The following is a 22,419-nucleotide window of genomic DNA, read 5'->3' on the forward strand; positions in this document are numbered from 1 at the left end:
CACCCTCTGGAAGCACATTCCAGGTGTCCACCACCCTTTGGGTGAAGAAGAACTTCCTAGCATTGGTTCTGAATCTGTCCCCTCTTAATTTTTCCAAATGCCCTCTCGTTCTTGTTCTTATACAGGATATTTTGAATATTGGAGCTACATTTAGGGCTCCTTTTATGAAGTCGTATTAACGGTTTAACACGGTTAATAGCACGTGCTAATTTGCTGGCTGCGCTAGCCACTACCTCCTCTTGAGCAGGCGGTAGTTTTTCAGCTAGCGCGGGGGTTAGCGCACGCTAAAAATGTGCGTGCGATAAAGCCACTAACGTGGCTTCGTAAAAGGAGCCCTTAGATTGCTTTATCCTTGTAAATGTTTAATACAGTTGGGTGGTTTGAGACATTTATTCTTTATTCCTGAATAATTGAAAGCTCTCATAGAATTTAAAAAAATAATTTGGAGATCAGTACATTAGATCAGATTAATGAAGTTTACCGCTGTAAAAGTACAAAGGCCTTTTGATATATACGATGAATGTTAAGTTTCCTTTGTGGATCTCCTTGCCTTTTATTTTCACTTCCACTTTGATTATTGTGGTCTAATTTGGAGATTAATAATTTTTCCTCAGTTCCAAAAGATTGTTTTCTTTATTATTATCTCCATGTTGCTGTAAGAAGTGGATGCTTGTGTACTGAATGTAAACAATTAATAAAGAAAGTTAAAAAAAACAAAAAAAAACAGGCGATTTTCAAACCCTCCCGTAACACTAGCCTGCATTTTGTGGGTGGAGCAGTTGTACTTTATGCGATGGGCGGCTCCCTTTCCAATCAGGAAGACGGGCCTGGGGTGGAAGAAAATTGTTTTGGGGAAACTTGTTTCAAGATAAAAGACTGTGAAAACGTCACTGATCAACGCAAGGCTAGATTTGTAAAGGAAATTAAATGCTTCCCGTGTGGTGCAAATGTGATTTGGAGGTAGGTGTTCCTCGATCGTCTCTCATTACTTTTACTTTGGCACACGCCTCCCCCCTTGGTGTGTGATATATTTATTCTTGACCTAGCTTCCTGGTTTTTACATGGGTTGATTGGCAAAAAGTTTCTCACCCGCCCCGGATTTCATGCGTTTACCTGCTTGTGAAGTGAATAAGTAGCGCCCCTTGCTTTCCCAGGCAGGGGAAAAGTTAAAAACCCATGATGTTCATTTTCGGTCCCTTAGTACAGAGGTTCCCAACACGTGATATGTTAAGTACCCGGGGGCTATGCAGTGCCGGCATGCTTTCCGCGTTCCTACTGCCGCTGTCATTTTCAATTTTCTACCCTGGACTAGCAGCACCTCTCCCTCCCTTTCCCACTAGCAAGCTCTCTCCTTATTGGATTTTGCCTGACAGCTGCAGTAGTGTTAGCGAATCGATTCCCTTCTGCAGCCTCGGCGATTTTGTTAGGCCGGGCCGCCTCCGATGATGCAACTTCCTTCTTCCTCGGAGGCGGGACGGCCTAGCAGAGGTCCCGAGGCTGCTGAAGGAGATTGACTTGCTAAAACTACGGCAGCAGTCAGGCAAGTTAATGGGGGGCGTGGGGGGAGGGGGTGCAGTGATGCCGATGGACCTGGGAGAGAAAAGGGAGGGGTGTTGCTGCTAGTGAGAAGGGAAGGGAAGGGCGAGGTGCGCTGGAAAAGCGATGCCGCTACTAGTTAGAGGAGGGGAGGGAGTAATGAGTGGGTAAGGGAAGGGAGAGATGCCCTGGTAGTCGGAGAGGAGAAGTGCTGCTGGACCTGGGGGTGGAAAGGAGAGGTGCTGCACCTAGTCGTAGGAGGGGAGGGAGAGGTGCTGTTATTGCTGGGAGGTGAGAGGGAGAGGTGCTGCTGGATTAGGAGCAGAGGAGAGTGCCGCTGGACTTAAAATGGAAGAGGGAAAGCTGCAGCTGGATGAGGGGAGAGCAGTGGAGGAGGAGAGTGGAAGGGGGACACTGGGCTCGAGGAGGTAGAGATTAGGATTGTAGGGGAAAGGAAGGAACAGAGGGGGATGACCTGCCAGCCACTGGCTGGGGGTGGGTGGGCAGAAAAGAAGAGGTGATGCACAGAGATGAGATGCTGGATATGGAGGGAAGACAGGGACAGAGATAGGGGGGGGGGGAATCCTGGAGAGGGGGATGGGAACACAGAAGGGCAATACTGATCACAGGGATACAAAGTGAGTACCTTGCAAAGACGAGAAAAAAAACAACAGAATCACTGCAACCAAAGAAAATGAAAAAAATAATAATAACATACTCCAGCAACAAAGGTAGAAAAAAGTATTTCATTCTGAATTTATTCATGGGAATGTTTCTGTGTAGAAATTTTGCAGTAGTCCCATTTTTCTGTTTTCTCAATAGGTATTTTATTAGTGTTATAGGACCTGGTATAATATTTACAGTGCATTTTTCACACATAAAGTTGTTGCTGTTTGAGTCCTGGAAGCTGGAGCTTTTCTGATATGGTAAGGCTCCAACTCTATTTTTGCACAAGTTTGTACATAGTGTTTTGCAGTGGCAGGATTGTATATTGGCCTTTATGGAGATGATGCGTATGCAAACTTAAGGTTTGGTTTAGTTTAGGCTTACTGAGGTGATATCAAAACTTTTTAATATAGTTATAACATCAGACAGGGCTTTAGACATTTTGCAGTAACTGATATGTGTTGAGGTGCAAGAAGAGCCTTTTGATCTTGTAACTCCCAATCTCATGAGCCAGCAAAATCAACAAGCTCTCTGAGAGAGAAGCAGTGGCATAGTAAGAGGTCCGCCCTGGGTGCCATCTTGCTAGGGGCATCAGCAACCATCCTCTTTGCCCTCTGCTCCTCCCCCTGCCTGAGCGTGCCCCTTGCCTTTTCCCCCTACCCTTTTTACTTTTCCGGCATGAACAATATTACTGCCTGTGTGAGCGCCCTTTCTGACATCACTTTCGGGTCCCATGCCCAGGAAGTGATGTTGAAGGGCGAGCCGACTCCGACGTAGGCATGCTGCTCACATCGGAGAAGTTAAAAAGGTATAGGGCACGAGAAGGGAAGGGGGATGCCGCCACCACCCCTCACTATGCCACTGGAGAGAAGGGCAGAGTGGCTTAGGGCAGGTGAGATATGTCTGAGAGAACTTGTCCATAGTGACTAATCAGATTTCATGTTTCATTTTCCCAGAGTAAAGTTGAAACTGGATTGGTCGCTACTTTTGTGAAGAATTACCTTTTCTTATAAATAGGCCCTGCCTAAGGGCCGGATACTTAAAACTCGCCAGTAAAATCCATTGAGTAGTGGCCATAGTGGTAACGATTTGACTTTTAAAGGAGATTCTCTGCATTTTATTTATTTAATAATTTCGTTTTCTATCTCGTCCTCCCCAAAGAGCTCAGAATGGGTTACAGGCTAACATACATAATAAACAGTTTACAGGTTGCAGCCATAAGAATTATATGGGCTTTGTTGCACTTGCTACACAGGAATCACTAACTAGCACAGCTTTGTAAAAGGACTTAGAGCTTAAATATTCAATGCTAGGCCTAATACAGGCACTGGCATTGAATACCTGGGACATTGGTGTTTCCCAGAAGTCATCTTGGTTTATTTATTTGTTTTCCTATACCGTTCTCCCAGGAGAGCTCAAAACTGTTTTACATGAATTTATTCAGGTACTCAAGCATTTTTTCCTGTCTGTCCTGGCAGGCTCTTAATCTATCTAATGTACCTGGGGCAATGGGGGATTAAGTAACTTGCTCAGAATCACAAGTTACAGTGTGGGTTTGAACCCACAACCTCAGGGTGCTGAAGCTGTAGTTTTAATAACTGCGCCACACTCTCCCCCTCTAACATGGACCATGTTTCAGAAAATTGCATCAGGGAGTGATCCTGAACGTAATATACTGCAATACAACAAGCATGAGATTATAAAATAAAACTACTATGCTTAACAACCATACTACAAAGTTTTAATTTTCAAATACTTTAAGTTGCTAGAATTTCTTCATGTTGAGTATATGCAAAAAGTAAGTTCTGTATAGTAGCCAGACCAAACACCTACCTACAAAATCCATTCTGTTTCATATTTGACCCAGCCTTGCTTTGGCCAGAAGTTGGGCCTCAAATGCATACATACATTATTAACATGTTTATACAGTCAGTGGTAAAAAAAGGGCATCTTTGGCATCCTGTTGTATAATATGCAAATAAGCTAGAGGTGTGAAATTGCATGGTATAGCTAAGCTTGTTGGGCTTGCCATGCTAACTCAGTTAACGACATCCACTGCTTACACACATAGAGCTAGATTCACTAACCCTCCAAACTGTGTGCGATCCATTTCCGTTTGCATGCAGGCTGACAAATTCACTAAAGGCCTGCATGCAAATGGGGATGATCGTTAACACGCCCCCTACCCATGGCCAGGATCACTAGAGAGCGATCCCCGCTCATGCACACACCCTAACAGTAGTGACAGAAGAAGCAGCCTCCTGTCACTGCTGTCAGGGCTCAGCCCCGATCTCTCCTGCTCTGCTCCAATCTCTCTTGCCTGCTTGCCGGACTCTCCTGCTCTCTGCTGCCGTTCCCTGCAGTGCAAGCCTGTGGTTTTAAAGCGGGCCTGTACTGCGTAGAATGGCGGCAGAGAGCAGGAGAGTCCGGTGATCAGGCAGGCAGGATAGCCTACACTAGCCCCACCCACCGGCCCTGCCCAACACCCCCCCAGGCCCCGATCTCTCCTGCCTGCCCTCCCAAATATTTGGGAGCAGGAGGGGTGCTCAGTCCCTCCTGCTCCAAGACCTCCCACCCCTGGTCAGCCCAGGCGGTCGGGCCCGGCCCGGCCCACCCACCCCGTGTACCCTTAAAATAGTTGGGAGCAGAAGGGGTGCCCAGTCCCTCCTGCTCCTTGAGACAAGGCTCCCTCCATCTTTGGGAGCAGGAGGGGTGCCCGGACTCTCCTGCTCCTATGCCAATCTTCGGGAGCAGGAGGAAAAGTCCTCCTGCTCCTCTGTCTGGTCGCCGCCCAATAGTGGCCTTAGGCCCTGCCCCGGCGCATCATCTGATGCACGGGGAGGGGCCTAAGGCACTGATTGGCTAAGGCGCTTCAGCTAATCAGTGCCTTAGGCCCTTCCCCATGCATCAGATGATGCGCCGGGGCAGGGCCTAAGGCTGCTATTGGACGGAAGAGCAGGAGCGGGAGAACTTTCTTCCTGTTCCTGAAGATTGGCCAAGAAGCAGGAGGGACCGGGCACCCCTCCTGCTCCCAACTATTTAAAGGTACACGGGGTGGGTGGGCCGAGCCCGACCTCCTGGGCCGTCCAGGGGTGGGCTGGGGGTGGGAGGCCTTGGAGCAGGAGGGACTGAGCACCCCTCCTGCTCCCAAATATTTGCTGCTGGGAGGGGGGCGAGGGCCGGGCCATGCCGGTCGCGGGGAGGGAGGGCGAGGGCCATGCCGGTCGGGGGTGGGGGTCGGCCATGCTGCAGCAGCATTGGCAATGTGGGGGGTTTTGGGGTTTTTTTTTAGTGCTTATGGTAGGAGGGAGTTGGCATCCCTCCTGCTTGGGGCACACGTTTTCTTTGGGGAAGGGCATATTTGTGTGTGTGGGGGCACATTTTTTTGACAGGCCTGCCTGTCTTTTATTAATTTTTTTTTTTTTTTATGGGGCAAATATTTTGCGCGTGTAACACACGAAAAATATCTGTGCCATGGAAAAAAAAATGAATAAAATAGACAGGCCGGCCTGTCAAAAAACCTGCAGACCTGATGGTAACTCAGTTATCGACAGGTCTGCAGCAGTTGGGTTTGCTAATAGTAAAACCCGATTCAAAATAGCCAAGCAATTGTTAGTGAATCAGTCGCTTGGCTATTTTGCATGGAGTTTTGCTAATTTGCATGGGAGGATCGCTACAGGCTTTAGTGAATGGGTTTGGCGGGAAATTTGGTCACAAAAGGGCTCATCGGTACACAATCGGTTTGCTTAGTGAATATAGGCCATACTCTTGTAAATGGCCCATCAAAATTGAAACTAAAGCTGATAATCCTCCATTTATCCAACTTGTCAACCTGCTGCCCAGCCAATATGCTGCTTACATGTATGACAATTAATCTCCTCAGAACACAATGATGCCTTAATTAACATTTTGCATCCACAAGGTCCTGCTCGATCATTTCATTGGCTCATTAAAAAATATATTGTGTGGGTTTCAGAGGAACATATTTTTATGGTTCTTAAAGCTTCGATGACAAACTCAACATGAAGGTAATACAGTTATTCACGAACTGTGTTATCCAATATTGACAATAAATTCAAGGCATTGTACTTGGGCTAGCTGCAAGATTTGAAGTGACTTGTGAAGCATGATTTGTCTTTGAAATTGTTACTTTTTCCTCACCATACTGTTTTTTGGTCATATTATTCGTCCTAATGTGACTCGGTGAGTTTTGTAGCCCAAAAATTGCTCTTTTAAATGGTGCAAGAAAAAAAGAAATTGGAAGATGTACAGTTGGGATATATAAAAATAGAGCCAAAACTGCTTATGCTATTTTATAGCCACTGGGAAGTCACATGTGTCAAATGATGTTCAATTAAAGTGATTGATTGTCTGTCCATTAAATAATTAATAAATAAATAAGCGATGGTCCTCAGTATTCACTTCTCTTGAGTCAAGATAAGCCTGTAATAAGAGTCGTGAGCAAATGTTACCCAAAGGGGTACTCAAACATGAAAGATCCTCGGACCTTGCACCCACAGTGAAAGCGCTAAAATAACCAAACAATACTGTGCTCAAAATTACTTTTCCTTTTTTCTTTTTGTCTATTGTTAGTCTTTTTCTTATTCTTTTAAATGGTGACAAAATCACTCCCAATGTACAATAAAAATTGTTTTGAAATCCATACGATGAGATCAAAAGTCAAACACAGAACTAGGTTCTTAATGACGCTCCCCTAACATCCACTGCTTCAAACATATAATCAAAAATTCATTGAAGAAAAGCAGAATAATTAGTACTTATCTGTATCAAGGCAGTTGTAAACGCTCGTATGACTTGCTCAACAGAGCTCCGTTTCAGGGAATTGATCCCCTTCTTCAGGAGCAAACACTGGATGCTGGCAGAGAAATCGTCGGGGGAGTGCAGATGTGAATATCTCAAGGCAAGAAGGTGCTTTGACAAAAAGGAAAAGTAATTTTGAGCACCGTATTGTTTGGTTATTTTAGCGCTTTCACTGTGGGTGCAAGGTCCGAGGATGTTTCATGCTTGAGTACCCCTTTGGGTAACATTCGCTCACGACTCTTATTACAGGCTTGTCCTGAATCAAGAGGAGTGAATACTGAGGATTAATGCTGCCCGATTCACGATTCGAATCGATTCACCAATTCACTTCGAGTGATTTGATTCAAATCGATTTAAAACAAAAAAAATTGGCCTCCCAATTTGGTGACTTACCCTCCCCCCTCACCACCTAAAGCAGGAGGGGCAGTGCTGTGTCTTGCTAGCTGGCTGCTGCCACTCCTGCTTTAGAGGGTGAGGGTCAGTTGGGAAGTGCTGGTGTTCGGCTTCCCCCCTGGCCTCCCACGCATCCATTTACCTAATTTCAGCAGCGGAGCAGCCTGCAGAGAGGATTGCCGGTGCTATCGATCTTTGCAAGCTGCCATAGGCCTTCGGAGCTGTCTTCCCTCTGCTGCGGTCCTGCCCCTCCTCTGACATCAGAGCCAGGATCGCGGCAGAGGAAACAGCTCCGGAGGTCTATGGCAGCTTGCAAAGATCGCTAGTACCGGCCATAAGAACATAAGCATTGCCTCTGCCGGGTCAGACCAGGGGTCCATCGTGCCCGGCAGTCCGCTCCCACGGCGGCCCTCCAGGTCCATGACCTGAAAGTGTTCCCTACCTAACCTAAAATGTCCATACCCTATTTGCTCAGTGTCCTGTAAGGTAAACCTCTATCTGTACCCTGTTATTCCCTTCGCTTCCAGGAAGTCATCCAGTCCCTTTTTGAACCCCAGAATTGTACTCTGACTTATCACCTCTACGGGAAGCGCGTTCCAGGTGTCTATCACTCGCTGAGTGAAGAAGAACTTCCTTGCATTCATTATGAATCTGTCTCCTCTCAGTTTTTCTGAATGACCTCTTGTTTTAGTTGTCCCTGCTAGTCTAAAGAATCTGCCCCTCTCCACCTTCTCTATGCCTTTCATGATTTTATAAGTCTGTATCATGTCCCCTCTCAGTCTCCGCTTTTCCAGGGTAAAGAGCCCCAGCCTGTCTAACCGTTCGGCATATGAGAGGTTCTCCATACCCTTTATCATCCTCGTTGCTCTCCTTTGGACCCTCTCGAGTATTGATTTTAGTTTGTATATAATATTAGTATCTTGTTTTATAATGCTTATGTATCTTATTGTAAATCGCTTAGTAAATTATAGATAAGCGATTCATCAAATGAATAAATAAACATAAACATAAAAACATAAACATTGCCATGTCCTTCTTGAGGTATGGCGATCAGTATTGGACGCAGTATTCCAGATGTGGGCGCACCATTGCTCGATACAGTGGCAGGATAACTTCCTTCGTTCTGGTAGTGATATCCTCTCTGCAGGCTGCTCCACTGCTGAAATTAGGTAAATGAATGTGTGGGAGGTCAGGGGGAACATGCCTTCTGGAGGGGGTGTGTGTGCAGTCATTCAGGGATGGTGGGACAGGCCTTCAGGGGGGACTGGCAGGCCTTCGGGGGTGTGCAGGCCTTCAAGGGGGTACAGGCCTTTAGGGGTGATGGCACAGGCCTTCAGGGGGGGCAGGCAGGGCTTCAGGGGGGGTGGTGAAGGCCTTCAAGGGGGGTGTCCCTTCGGGGGGGGGGGTTCCTGGTGTAGAAGTACACGGAGGGAGGGAAGGGCGGTTCAAAGAGATGTGCATATGCTAGACTTTGAGGGGAAGAAATAATGGATCTAAAAACAGAGGAGAGGAAGAGAGATGGTAGACAATGGGATTTAGGGAGGGAAGGAGCAGAAAGAGAGAGAAGTTGTACACAAGGGATGGTGTGGTGGGGGGATAGAGATATTGGATAGGAGGGTAGTTGGGAAAAGAAAGGGAGAGATGATGGCCTCTGAGGTGGTGGGGAAGGTTGGAGAAATGCTGGATAAAAGGATAGTTGAGAAAATGTGGATCTGTGGATGGAGACGAAAAAAAGGAAAGATGCCAGACCTCTGGGGGAGGGAAGGGAAATGGAAGGGGATGGAAAATGGATGGTTAGCACGGAGAAAGAAGAAAGAAGGAGACCCTGGCAAGCAAGTTATCAGAAGACAACCAGAGCCTGGGACCAACAAGATTTGATTAATGACCAGACAACAAAAGGTATAAAAAATAATTTTATTTTCTGTTTTGTGATTACAATATGTCAGATTTGAAATGTGTATCCTGCCAAAGCTGGTGTTAGACCGCAAACGTGAGCTTGGATTTAACAGAGAGCGGAAAAGTCTTTTTTGTTTGTTTATTTTGTTTACACCACAGCGCCAGTGTGGTTAGAAGAGGCTATAAAAGGGGTGAAGAGGCTATAAAATAAACCCTGCTTGCATGTGTGTGATAAGCACTGCTTGAAAAGCATATCCAGAAACGAGCACTGTTTGAGATAAGTAGTTTGTCAATTTTTTCAAAATTTTGGAGAAGTGCACATGATTAAATAACAGTAATGCGATTGAAATTGCAGAGACACTGGTGCGAATTTTAAAACGTTGATAATTTTAAAAAAATTTAAAAATTCTTAAAAATTTTAAAAATATTAATAAGAAATAATTAAGTTATATATGTGGCCAATGATTGGAGCAAGGAGCAAAGATACTACGCTGATCACTCTAGTTAATTATTTATTGGACAATAACTTTAATTGAATGTCATTTGACACATGTGACTTCCCCAGTGGCTATAAAATAGCATAAGAAGTTTTGGTTTTATTTCATTTGTGATATATGACATTAAATATAGGTAATAATTTGCATGACATTTTTTCAATAATTTTCATAAAGATTTAGCTCATATAAGAAAAGTGTAGTATGCCTAAGAATTTATGGGGCAGTAATAGGTCGTAATCTCGTCCAGTTCCTAATGAGCCCTATTGTGCGCTCAGGTGTTATGTTGTGTCAAATATTTGCCTGTGCAATCCTTTTCAAATTTTTCATCAACTTTGTGGTCCCCCAGTGATACACCAAAGCATGCACTAGTGATTTGAGTGGTATATTTGGATTCAGCACAAAAAATATGTACTAATGTAGAAATATGAGTCTTAGCTTGGTCGAGCAACTATCCTTCCTACAACCTGAGCCAAAAGTTGACTTTTTTTCACTATCTTCCACGTAATGAAAAGTGGCCCCAATAACGAGGCCCCTAACTTTGGAAGAGGTTGAGATCCTGCTCTTAAGACTTTGCACATATCATCGCATGTCCTATTGTATTTCCAGTAAAAATGTTATCAACTTCTGAGATGGTCAAGTAGGGACCACTCTATCTGATTCTTATCTTTTTGAAGCTGCATTTTCCAGAATTTTACATGCTACTCTGAATGAGGTTCCACTAGAGACATACAGATAACACTGTTATCTCATTTTCCTGCTGGCCATTTCTTTGCCTCTGTACCAAAGTGTCCTGACTTTTGGATGTTTGGTTGCGTAGACAGAGAAATGTCAATCAAAATGAAACATTTGAATCTTAAAATGATTTTGTTTGTTTTTTTGAGCAATACCACATGAATTGTTGGTAAAACACTTGGTTGGTATTGTTGCTTTTATCTGGAGCTTGATTTGCTATCAAAATTTCCCCAGTAGAAATCTTTACACTAGTTACTTGGATTTGGATTTTCCTGTTTTTCCATTGCTCTCTCTTTAATTTGCTGCTTTCCAAAACCATTCTGTTACGCTGTCTTCTTTTTCTAAGGTTGCCTGCCCAATACAAAGATGGACCATAGAACTCTGCAATATAACAATGGTTCTTAAATGCCCAGGGTAGCTATGAAATACCAATGACTGGAAATTAAAAATCTGATTTGCACCAGATGGACTTTGTCCTTGTTTATAGCAGAACTGTCATCTATGGGTGTTTGTGTGGGGGGAGGAATATTTTTAGCCAAAGGGCTGTGAAGGAAGTGGACCTATGTTAATTCAAAAGATGTACACTAATTAAAGCAACATTTGCATAGCCTTCATTTAACTTTCCCACCTTTTTCCAAACAGGTACTAACAAGAGCCTTTCAGATATTTCTTACATTACGAGTGATTGATACTTGAATGAATGAAGTATGTTTCCACAGCTTTTTTTTACACAACTAAAATTAGTCCATATTTCTTTATCTTTAAATTCAGATTAAGGCAATTCAGCATAAATGAAAACATAGTATATCGTATGTAGGGGTCTTTAGAGGAAAAGGGAATGGGACTTGTACACAGTTTTTTTTGTGGTTACACATTCAAAGTGGTTTACATATATACAGGTACTTATTTGTACCTGGGGCAATGAAGGATTAAGTGAATTGCCCAGTGTTAGCCTTTTGCAATAGGATTGGCCTGTAGGTGTTTCCATGCTAATATTGCAATATCTGTGAATTTTAGAAACTGTTAACAATTGGACTAAAAATTGTAAACTGTACCTTTTTTAGCTGGCTGCTATTCTCATTACTGGGGAAAGAAGCTAGAGAAAGTGTACAAAATTTGGGGAAGAACATTCCATAACATCTTAGTCTGCTAACATTTAGTAGTCTAAAGTCCCAAATGGGTCAACCAGGGCTATTTTAACCAACTCCAAAACAGGAAGTGCACATTAGAGGGGTGGGACCAGCAAAACCATCAGCTGTACAACCTCTCAGAATGACTGCCATGACCTCCAGCAGCAATCTTGCAAGACTGCAGCCAGAAGTTACAGCAGCCATTTTTGTTATGGAGATGGCATGGTAGGAGCGTGTGTGGATCGCTCTTGGTTTATATTCAAGTTAATATTCACCCTAATATTTTTAGGAGAAAAATATTATCTTAATTTATATATGAGTATATGTGGTATGCTCCACTTGGTTGTTCCACGCAGTCAGACATCTCACCTGGCAGTCAATCAGGGCACATGCAGTCAGTCACACTCCATATCCACATCCACTTTTGCACCCAGTCACTCTACACATCCAGTAGCTTGAGGCATATCATTTCAGGAATATATGTGTCTGGGTAGCTGTGTAATCTGAGTGTAGATGTCCCTCAATGTTGCTTGAGGCAAATCATTCCAAGAATATATGTGTGAATGTCGATGTCCCTCAATAGGCAATACTGTCACAAGCTCTTGAGACTACCATATGTACTCGAATATAAACCAAGATTTTTGAGCCAAAAAAATGGCTCAAAACTGGGGGTCTTGGTTTATATTCAGGTCAGCGCCCAAGGACCTGTTGCAGGTCTCCCCAGGCCTGTTGTAAGCCCCAGTGGTCCAGTGGTGGGCCGGGACAGGAGGGATCCCTCCCGCCTCCTGTCCAGCTGACTCTGACACATCTTTCTTACTTCCTGCCTCCCAGACTATGAAAAACCTACTTTTAAAGCCCTGGTGGTCCAGCGGTGAACCGGGGCAGGAGTGATCTCCCTATGCTCCTGCTCCATGCAAAGCTGCTATCTGAATGATTGCCATGAGTTATTGCGGCAACCTTTGCAAGTTCCTGCAATCTGTATGGGGCAGGAGCATAAGAAGATCAATCCTGCCCCAATAGGTATTTTAAAAAGTCTGAAAGGCAGGAGGGAGGAGAGTTGGCCAGGACAGGCGGTTGGAAGAATCCCTCTTGTCCCTGCCCACTGCTGGACCACCAGGGCTTAACTGCAGCTCAGGAGAGGCCTGCAAGGCATCAGGGAAGTGGGAAAGGGGGGGCGGCAGGGTGCTGTGCCTGGCAGGGCAGCAGAGGGAGGGAGGAGGGCTGGATGCAAAGCCCGACAGGTGAGGGAGGGGGATTGGATGCAGACTTAGCAGGGGAGGGAAGAAGGGATAGAAGGGGGCTGAGAGCAGGGAGGGGGCTAGGTGAAGAACCTGTTAGGAGGGGGACTGGGTGTAGAACCTGACAGGGCACTTGAATATAACCCCCTAATTTATATTCAAGTCAACCTTTTTTGGGAGAAAAAAGTCACCTCAATTTATATTCAAATTGGTTTATATACGAGTATTTGTGATAGTTCAGATTTACATCTGATTAATACAGGTGGTATTCCAGAATCCCATTACCCATCCTTAGTGACATCAAATCCCTTGAGACTCGAGAGCTCAATTGAAAAAGATTTTCAAAGAATTGATATGGAGGAAGGAAGAGGAGGATGATTTTCATTATTTAATGGATTTGATTGAAGCAATACTAGGGAAACCACATTTTAGATAGCTTAGTTGGTGGCTAAAACAAAATGATTAAGATACCATACTTTGGTTCCTAATCATATATTGGTGTGCTAAATTCTTGAAAACTCCTATTTCCCCACTGCTCGCTATGCATTTCCTCAGAATTAAATGCAGGTTAGATAGTCGTAAGTAACATACCAGAACTACACTGTGAACCAAACCCCCCTCCCCCCCCCAAAATGTTTTTTGTTGTATCTTCCATAGGGCCGAGTCTTATAAAATATAGTGCATTGTGTCCTGAATGAAGTTGATGTAAAATGTAAATATTTCCCACCGCACCACAACACTACCTTATGAAAATGAATTGTGAACTGAATAAAAACCCATCAAAAAGTTTTATGGTGTATTTTGCAGAAAAATGTAGTCAAAAATATTGTTTCAGTTAAGCAGATGTTCGAAGTGTGCTCCTTTTGCACAAAGGCATACCCTCAGCCTTGGCTGCCACTGATCTATGAACTTGTCAATGATGCTCTTCTTTAGCTCAGCTCAAACAGAAATGAGGCTTTGTTTAAGGTCTTTTGACGTCAGATGTTGCTGTTTGGTAGATACGTTCCTGTATTAGATCCGGTAGTCAACTGGGTTTAGGTCTGGTGAATTTGCAGACCAGAGGTCTGGACCAATGAAGTCTGGGGTCTCGTGATGTAGCAGTTCTATGGTGTCTTTTGCCCAATGCTGGGGCATTGTCCTGTTGGAAGATAAAGTTGTCTCCCAACATGCGACGGATTACTGACAACAGCTTCAGTGTCAAGAGGATGTCCCGGTAATATGTGCCGTCGATCTTAAACTCCAGGATTGATGAAGAGCAGATCTGTGTATCAGTTTTGAGATTGTGACCAAGATCATGACCGACTGGCTGAAGGTTGGATGGGTCCGTAGTAGGTGTTTGGCATTAACCTCGTGCTTCAGTGTTGTTGAGGGCATGTACAGGTGATCATTTTGTATGTTAATTAATGGAGCTGCTATAAATATCTTTTCATCTGTAAACCAGATGAAGCTGATGCTGTCCTCTAGGTACTTTTTCAAAAGCTGTTTGCATCATTTCAGGCATGTGTCTTTATTGTATAAAGTTAACTCTTGGGCACAACAATTTTTAAGACACTTTAGTTTCAGATCATCATGAATTACCCTAACCACAGTTGTCTGGCTTATTCCTGCTTCTCTTGCTAATTGGCAAGTTGTTTGTTATGTTTGCAGTGTGTCCTCCTTGCTCAGTACAAGGTTGTGTACGTCAATGTGTTCTTGTGTGCGACTTGAGCATGGTCGTCTGCTGCCTAGCTTATGATCCACAGTGCCCGTTTCTCAGATGTTGCATAACAGCATTTATCCCAGGACAAGCAGGCAGCATATTCTCTACATGTGGTTGGCGTCTTCCATGGAGCCCCGTCGTGGACAGCTTTTCAAGCAAACTTGATTGAAGATCTTCAAAGTTTGCTAATGCTGCACTGTGCATGCTCATGTGCCTTCCCGCCCGAGTCAGGGCGTGCGTCTCCTCAGCTTGGCCTCAGTTCTTAGTTTTCTGCGGATCCAGAAAGCCCTGTCTCTCAGCTCTGCGTTGAATCTAAGTGCCTTCTTACACCGTGGCTTCCTTTATTGTTTTTCTTCGTGTGAGTCGCTGTGCGGCGTGTCAAAAAAAAAAATCTTTCTTTTTCCTGTTCGTTTGGCCCGGGGGACCCTGGGTTTTCGTCCGGCTGCCTGGCCTCGTATGGCCGCGGCTACTTTTTCCCTTATGTCCTGGCCTGTTACCGGGTTTAAAAAGTGCACACAGTGTAGTCGAGTGATTTCAGTTACCGACCCCCACCGTTGGTGTATCCTGTGCCTGGGCTCCGACCACCCTACTGAATCTTGCCCATGTAGTGCCACCCTCCAACTGCGGGCTGTTTGTTGTCGACGTGCCCGGATCCTCGAGCTCTTCGGCACGATGGAACAGCCTGCAGACAAGTCCTCGACCTCGAAGGTCTCGACCTCAATCAAGTTGCCCTCGACCTCGAAGGCCCCGGACTCCACCTGACCAGAAGAGGTAAGAATGTCTTCAGACATCGACTAACCCGCCTACTTCGTAGGGCTTTAAACTAGATAAGTTGGGGGAGGGTACCCACTCAGATACCAGCGCAGTAAGTAACTATCCTGAGGAGGTGAGTCACAACTCCACTTCTGAGTCCGGGGTAAGTACACACACCGAAAACAATACTTTAGGAGTCACACTAACTCAGGCGGGAAACTCTCTACAGGGACTTAGCAAACATAAGGTATGGAGGGCTATGTATGTTAATGCACACAGTTTGGGCAATAAAATTCTGTAATTGGAGACGGAAATAATGAATGCCGATCTTGACGTAGTGCCGATATCCGAGACTTGGTTCACGGACTCATATGGGTGGGATATGGTTGTTCCGGGTTGCAACTTAATTCGTCAAGACAGAGAGGGCAAGTTAGGAGGAGGGGTAGCACTATACACTAAAGAGGACATCAAAACTACCAGAATCACAGATGTCAAGTACACCGGGGAATCCCTCTGTATCTTGGTGTGGTATACAGACCTCCAAGACAACAGGAAGACAAGGATATAGAATTAATCGAAGACATAGAGAACATCACTTTTCGTGGGGACACGGTTCTGTTAGGGGACTTCAATATGCCCGATGCAGATTGGAATACACTTTATCCCAGGACAAGCAGGCAGCATATTCTTGACTGATGGGTGACGGAGCCCCGGTACGGACAATTTTAGAGTGATTGCACTCTAAGAACTTGGAAAGTTCTAGTAGACCGCACCGCGCACGCGCGAGTGCCTTCCCGCCCGACAGAGGCGCGCGGTCCCCAGTTTCTTAGTTTCCGCGGAGCTAAGAAGACGCACTTTCAACGGCTGTTGAAAATTTTTTCCTAACGCCTTCCCGCTCGCGTAAACTTTTTCTGTATTTTTCTTCTTTATTTATTTTCTAAAAAAAAAAAAATCTGAGAAGAATTTTCTTTTCTTTTTTTCTCAATTTTTCGGGTTTGCCCCGGCGGGGCCAGCTGCCACCATCGAGGCCTCGGCCTTCGATTTGGCAGAAGCCGTTTTTACGTTCATGCCCCCCCAACCCGGTTTTAAAAAGTGCCAGCGGTGCGCGAGGCCTATTTCTCTCACCGATCCACACAACTGGTGCTTACAGTGCCTCGGCCCTGACCATCAGGCGTCCACCTGCACCCGCTGTGCCACTCTGAAAAAGAGAACTCTTAAAAACCGCCAAATTCAACAGCGGTTATTGTTTGGTACCGAGATGTCGGATTTGGCGGCACCGGTCCCCACTTCGACCCCGACACAGTTGGGACCCGCCTCGTCGACACCGCGCCGGCGTCGCATCCATCAGGTAAGCCGTCTAAAAAGCCTTCCCCGCTGGAGCGTCCTCCGGTCTCAGTAGCAGCGAGCCCAATCCTGCCGACCTCAAGGCGCCAGCGGAAGCGCTCCGCTCCTATTGAGGTAAGCCCCTCGACATCGGGTTCCTCTTCGGAGTGTAGAGCGGCACCCAAGGTACCGCAGAAGAAAAAAGCGGTACCGGTGCCTTCATTGGACGAGCGCATTGCCGCCGTCCTGCAGGTGCAGCTTAAGAAACAGTTGCAACAAATCCTTCCTGCACTATTGGCACCGAGCTTTCCGGTCCCGGTCCGATCTGAGCCACAGGTACCGACAATGGAACAGTCCCTTCTTTCGGCATCCACTTTGTCGATACCGCTACATTCTGCTGCCTCGGTCTCCATGCCAGTCCTCGCACCGGAACCGAGAGCTCAACACCAGGCTGTTCAGACTTCGGCACCGATGCAGCCCTTAATGTCTCCCGGTACCGTGTCTATGAGATCAGGTAAGTCGGCACGCAAAACCCGACACCTGGAACCATCCACACCGGAATCTCGAGACCGCAGTTTTCAGGTTCGAGATCCTGATCTGTGGGGTGACTCAGAGGACCCTCTTCTCTCTGAAGGGGAATGTTCATCTGGTGATGAGGATCCTTCGGCTTTAGACCCATCCTCTAGACCAGATGTAACCTCTTTCTCATCTTTTTTAAAAGAGATGTGTGACTCTCTCTCTATTCCCTTGGAGGCTGAGTCAAAGAAATCCAAAGCTTTTCTTGATGCACTGGATTTTGACCAACCTCCAAGGGAATATCTCAAATTACCTCTCCATGACATCTTGAGAGAGACGTTTTACAAGAATTTAGAGACACCTTTGACCATACCTGGAGCCCCCCCGCAAGTTAGACTCCTTATATAAGGTCATCCCAATCCCTGGGTTTGACAAACCACAGCTCCCACATGAGTCTCTATTAGTGGAATCCACTCTAAAGAAATCCACGGGAGCTAGTGTATACGCCTCAGTCCCTCCTGGCAGAGAAGGTAAAGCCATGGACAAATTTGGCAAGAGGTTGTACCAGAATGCGATGTTAGCCAACAGGTCAGGGAATTACGCTTTCCACTTCTCATTCTATCTCAAGCACCTCATACAAAATCTGACTGCTTTTGAGAAGTACCTCCCTGACCGTAAAAAATCTGCCTTTCGCCAAACTACTTCATCGCTCTTACAACTTCGAAAGTTCATGGTCAGGTCGATCTATGACACCTTTGAGCTGACCTCTCGGGCCACAGCTATGTCGGTGGCCATGCGCTGACTGGCATGGCTCAGAGTGTCAGAACTTGATGTCAATCATCAGGATCGACTGGCTAATGCACCTTGCCTGGGGGATGTGCTGTTTGGAGAATCCATGGACTCCACTACTCAAAAGCTTTCGGCTCATAAGACTAGGTGGGATACTCTCCTCAAAACAAAAAAGAAGACCCCACCTACCAGGCCTTTTCGTCAGCAATCTGCCTACCAGCGTCGATTTGTGGCTCGTCCTTTGCCACCGGCAGCTCAACAACCCAGGCGTCAAAGGCAACAACAAAGGCAAAACACTAGACCTGCACAGCAGCAACAACAGGTGAAGCCTCCTCCTCCACAAAAACCTTCACAATCCTTTTGACTTGGTTCTCCAGGACATAGCCAGTATCCCTCCATCTGCCCATCTTCCGCTGCCTATAGGGGGACGCTTTATTCATTTCATAAGCCGTTGGGAAACCATCACCTCGGACCAGTGGGTCCTCAACATCATCCACAACGGCTACTCTCTCAACTTTCAGACTCTTCCTGCCCAAGGTCTATCAAAAGAGTCTGCTTTGAACACTCCTCAGTCTTCCCTTCTTCTTCAAGAAGTTCAATCCCTCCTCCTTCTGAACGCCATAGAGGAAGTTCCTCTAGATCAAAAGGGGCAAGGATTCTACTCCCGTTATTTTCTAGTTCCCAAAAAGACAGGAGATCTCAGACCCATCCTAGATCTTCGCGATCTAAACAAATGCTTGGTCAAAGAGAAATTCAGAATGCTTTCTCTGGCCACTCTTTACCCTCTTCTCAATCAAGGCGACTGGCTGTGTTCCCTCGATCTCAAAGAAGCATACACTCATATACCGGTCAATCTGGCCTCCAGACAGTACCTACGCTTCATGATCAATCGTTGTCATTACCAATACAAGGTGCTGCCCTTCGGTTTTGCCTCCTCTCCAAGAGTGTTCACCAAATGTCTGATTGTGGTGGCTGCCTTTCTACGCTCTCACCACCTTCAGGTCTTTCCTTACCTGGACGACTGGTTAATCAAGGCCAATTCATCTCAGACTGTTCTCCTGGCCACCAACCAAACTGTCTTGTTTCTTCAACTTCTGGGGTTCGAGATCATTCTACCCAAATCTCATCTCATCCCCACTCAGAGGCTTCAATTCATCGGAGCTGTCTTGGACACAGTCCTCATGAGAGCGTTTCTGCCATCCAACCGTCTTCAAACGCTTCAATCACTATGTCAGCAGGTGCTTCCACAACATTCCATCTCTGCCAAGCAAATGATGATACTCTTGGGTCACATGGCCTCCACAGTTCATGTCACACCCTTCGCACGTCTTCACCTGCGCACTCCTCAATGGACCCTAGCTACCCAGTGGTCCCAAGCGATGGATCCTTGCTCACGTCACATATCTGTGACATCATCTCTTCGTCTGTCTCTACAATGGTGGTTGATATCCTCAAATCTCTCCAGAGGTCTTCTCTTCCATCTACCTCCTCATCAACTTATCATCACCACCGATGCCTCCCCTTACGCCTGGGGAGCTCATTTGAACGAGTTCCAAACTCAAGGACTTTGGACAGCTCAGGAAATGAAGCATCACATCAATTTCCTGGAACTCAGAGCGATGTTTTATGCCCTCAAGGCCTTCCAACATCTTCTCTTTCCTCAAGTACTCCTGCTGTGCACAGACAATCAAGTTGCGATGTACTACATCAACAAACAGGGTGGGACAGGCTCTCGCCTCTTGTGCCAGGAAGTCCAGAAGATCTGGACTTGGGCAATAGATCACCATCTATTTCTGAAAGCTATTTACATTCAGGGAGAAAAGAATTCCTTAGCGGACAAGCTCAGCAGAATTCTCCAGCCTCACGAGTGGACACTCGATCCTTCCACTCTACAGTCCATCTTCGTTCAATGGGGCACTCCTCAGATAGACCTTTTTGCAGCTCCTCACAATCACCAGCTGCCCCTTTTTTGCTCCAGACTTTACTCTCCTCACCGTTTGGCAGCGGATGCATTTCTCCTCGACTGGTCCAATCTGTTCCTGTACGCTTTCCCTCCTCTGCCTCTCATGTTGAGAACCTTGTTCAAGCTCAAGAGGGAACGAGCCACCATGATTCTGATTGCTCCGAGGTGGCCCAAGCAACATTGGTTCTCCCTTCTACTTCAACTCAGTTCCAGGGAACCTTTTCTTCTTCCACTGTTTCCTTCTCTGCTTACACAGCATCAGGAGACCCTTCTACATCCCAACCTCCAGTCTCTGCACCTGACAGCTTGGTATCTCTCGGGCTGACTTCTCATGATACTCTTTTGTCTCAGCCCGTTCGTTCCATTCTAGATGCCTCCAGGAAACCAGCCACTTTGCAATGTTACCATTAGAAGTGGACACGTTTTTCTTCCTGGTGTCTTCTTCATCATCTCGATCCCACTTCCCTGGCAGTGGAGACATTGTTGGATTATCTGCTTTCTTTGTCTGCCTCTGGCCTTAAGTCTACTTCCATCAGAGTCCACCTCAGTGCTATTGCTGCTTTTCATGAGCCGGTTCATGGAAAACTTCTCTCAGCTCATCCCCTGGTGTCCAGGTTCATGCGGGGTCTTTTCAATGTGAAACCACCTCTTAAAGCCCCTCCGGTTATCTGGGATCTCAGTGTGGTTCTTTCCGCCTTAATGAAGCCTCCATTTGAACCTTTGGCTACCACTTCTTTCAAGTTTCTCACTTGGAAAGTACTTTTCCTTATTGCTCTTACCTCTGCCAGGAGGGTCAGTGAGCTACATGCACTAGTTGCGGATCCACCTTTTACGGTCTTTCATCATGACAAGGTGGTTCTGCGTACACATCCAAAGTTTCTCCCAAAGGTTGTCTCTGAATTCCATCTCAACCAATCCATTGTTCTGCCTGTCTTCTTTCCGAAACCTCATTCTCATTCTGGGGAACAGGCTCTCCATACTTAAGATTGTAAGAGGGCTCTAGCTTACTATCTAGAGCGTACGAAACCCCACAGATCAGTTCCCCAACTCTTTCTGTCCTTTGATCCGAATAAATTGGGACGTCCTGTTTCTAAACGTATGTTGTCTAATTGGCTGGCAGCGTGCATTTCTTTCTGTTATGCTCAGACCGGACTGACACTGGAAGGTTCTGTCACGGCCCATAGAGTCCGAGCGATGGCAGCATCTGTAGCTTTCCTCCGTTCCACTCCTATTGAGGAAATCTGCAAAGCTGCTATTTGGTCCTCAGTTCATACTTTTACATCTCATTATTGTCTGGATGCTTTCTCCAGATGGGATGGACACTTCGGCCAATCTGTTTTGAAAAATTTGTTTTCCTAATGGCCAACCTTCCCTCCATCCCTCTTTTTGTTAGCTTGGAGGTCACCCATCAGTCAAGAATATGCTGCCTGCTTGTCCTGGGATAAAGCACAGTTACTTACCGTAACAGGTGTTATCCAGGGACAGCAGGCAGATATTCTTGCGTCCCACCCACCTCCCCGGATTGGCTTCTTAGCTGGCTTATCCTAACTGGGGACCGCGCACCTCTGTCGGGCGGGAAGGCACTCGCGCGTGCGCAGTGCGGTCTGCTAGAACTTTCCAAGTTCTTAGAGTGCAATCACTCTAAAATTGTCCGTACCGGGGCTCCGTCGGTGCCGTCACCCATCAGTCAAGAATATCTGCCTGCTGTCCCTGGATAACACCTGTTACGGTAAGTAACTGTGCTTTCCGCGACAACCAGCGGCAGCAGAAGGCTATTAACCTCCATAAAGGGAGCACGACTCAAACAAATGGTATTGGATCCCACTAGGGACCAGGCGATACTGGACCTGGTACTCACCAACGAAGAAAGCGTCTCGGAAGTTTCAGTAGGTGATACGCTAGCCTCAAGTGACCACAACATGGTATGGTTCAACCTCAGGAAAGGTTTCACTAGATTAAACACAACAACTAAGGTCCTCAACTTTCAGAGCACTGACTTCAAGCGCATGGGTGATTTCATCCATCGGGTGCTACAAGACCAAGCTGACACTAATAATGTAGAAACTATGTGGTCAACCCTGAAATCTACCCTACACGAAGCAACAAACCGCTATATAAAAACGGTAAGCAAACGACGGAGAAACCATAGACCCCAGTGGTTCACTACAGAGATCTCGGACCTCGTTAAGGAAAAGAAAAAAGCATTTATCTCCTACAAACAATCAGAAAAAGGGGAGGCAAAAGACGACTATCTGGTCAGGTCTAAAGCTGTCAGAGAGGCCAAGCTTAGAATAGAAGAGAACCTAGCAAAGAACATTAAGAAGGGAGATAAATCCTTCTTCAGGTATATTAGTGATAGAAAAAGAAACATAGATGGGATAGTACGTCTTAGGAAACCAGATGGGGATTATGTAGAATCAGATTCCGATAAAGCCGAACTGCAAAATGAATACTTCTGCTCAGTCTT

At 45.9% G+C, this 22,419-nt stretch overlaps 1 protein-coding gene across 5 annotated transcripts in view; it reads left to right on the forward strand.

Moving 5' to 3' along the window:
• The first annotated feature begins 805 nt into the window (after window positions 1-805).
• The window catches only part of LOC117361288 (caspase-10-like), a 135,963-nt gene continuing 114,349 nt past the window's right edge, over window positions 806-22,419 (forward strand). For 4 of the 5 annotated variants that reach the window (XM_033946431.1, XM_033946433.1, XM_033946434.1 and 1 more), the window contains exon 1: window positions 806-960. The gene's annotated coding sequence lies outside the window, so the exon portion shown is untranslated. Of the gene's footprint in view, window positions 961-1,441; window positions 1,541-22,419 lie in introns of those variants that run through there. The other variant, XM_033946432.1, reaches the window with a different exon arrangement.

Source organism: Geotrypetes seraphini, chromosome 5, assembly GCF_902459505.1.
Source record: "Geotrypetes seraphini chromosome 5, aGeoSer1.1, whole genome shotgun sequence".
Taxonomy (NCBI): Eukaryota; Metazoa; Chordata; class Amphibia; order Gymnophiona; family Dermophiidae; genus Geotrypetes; species Geotrypetes seraphini.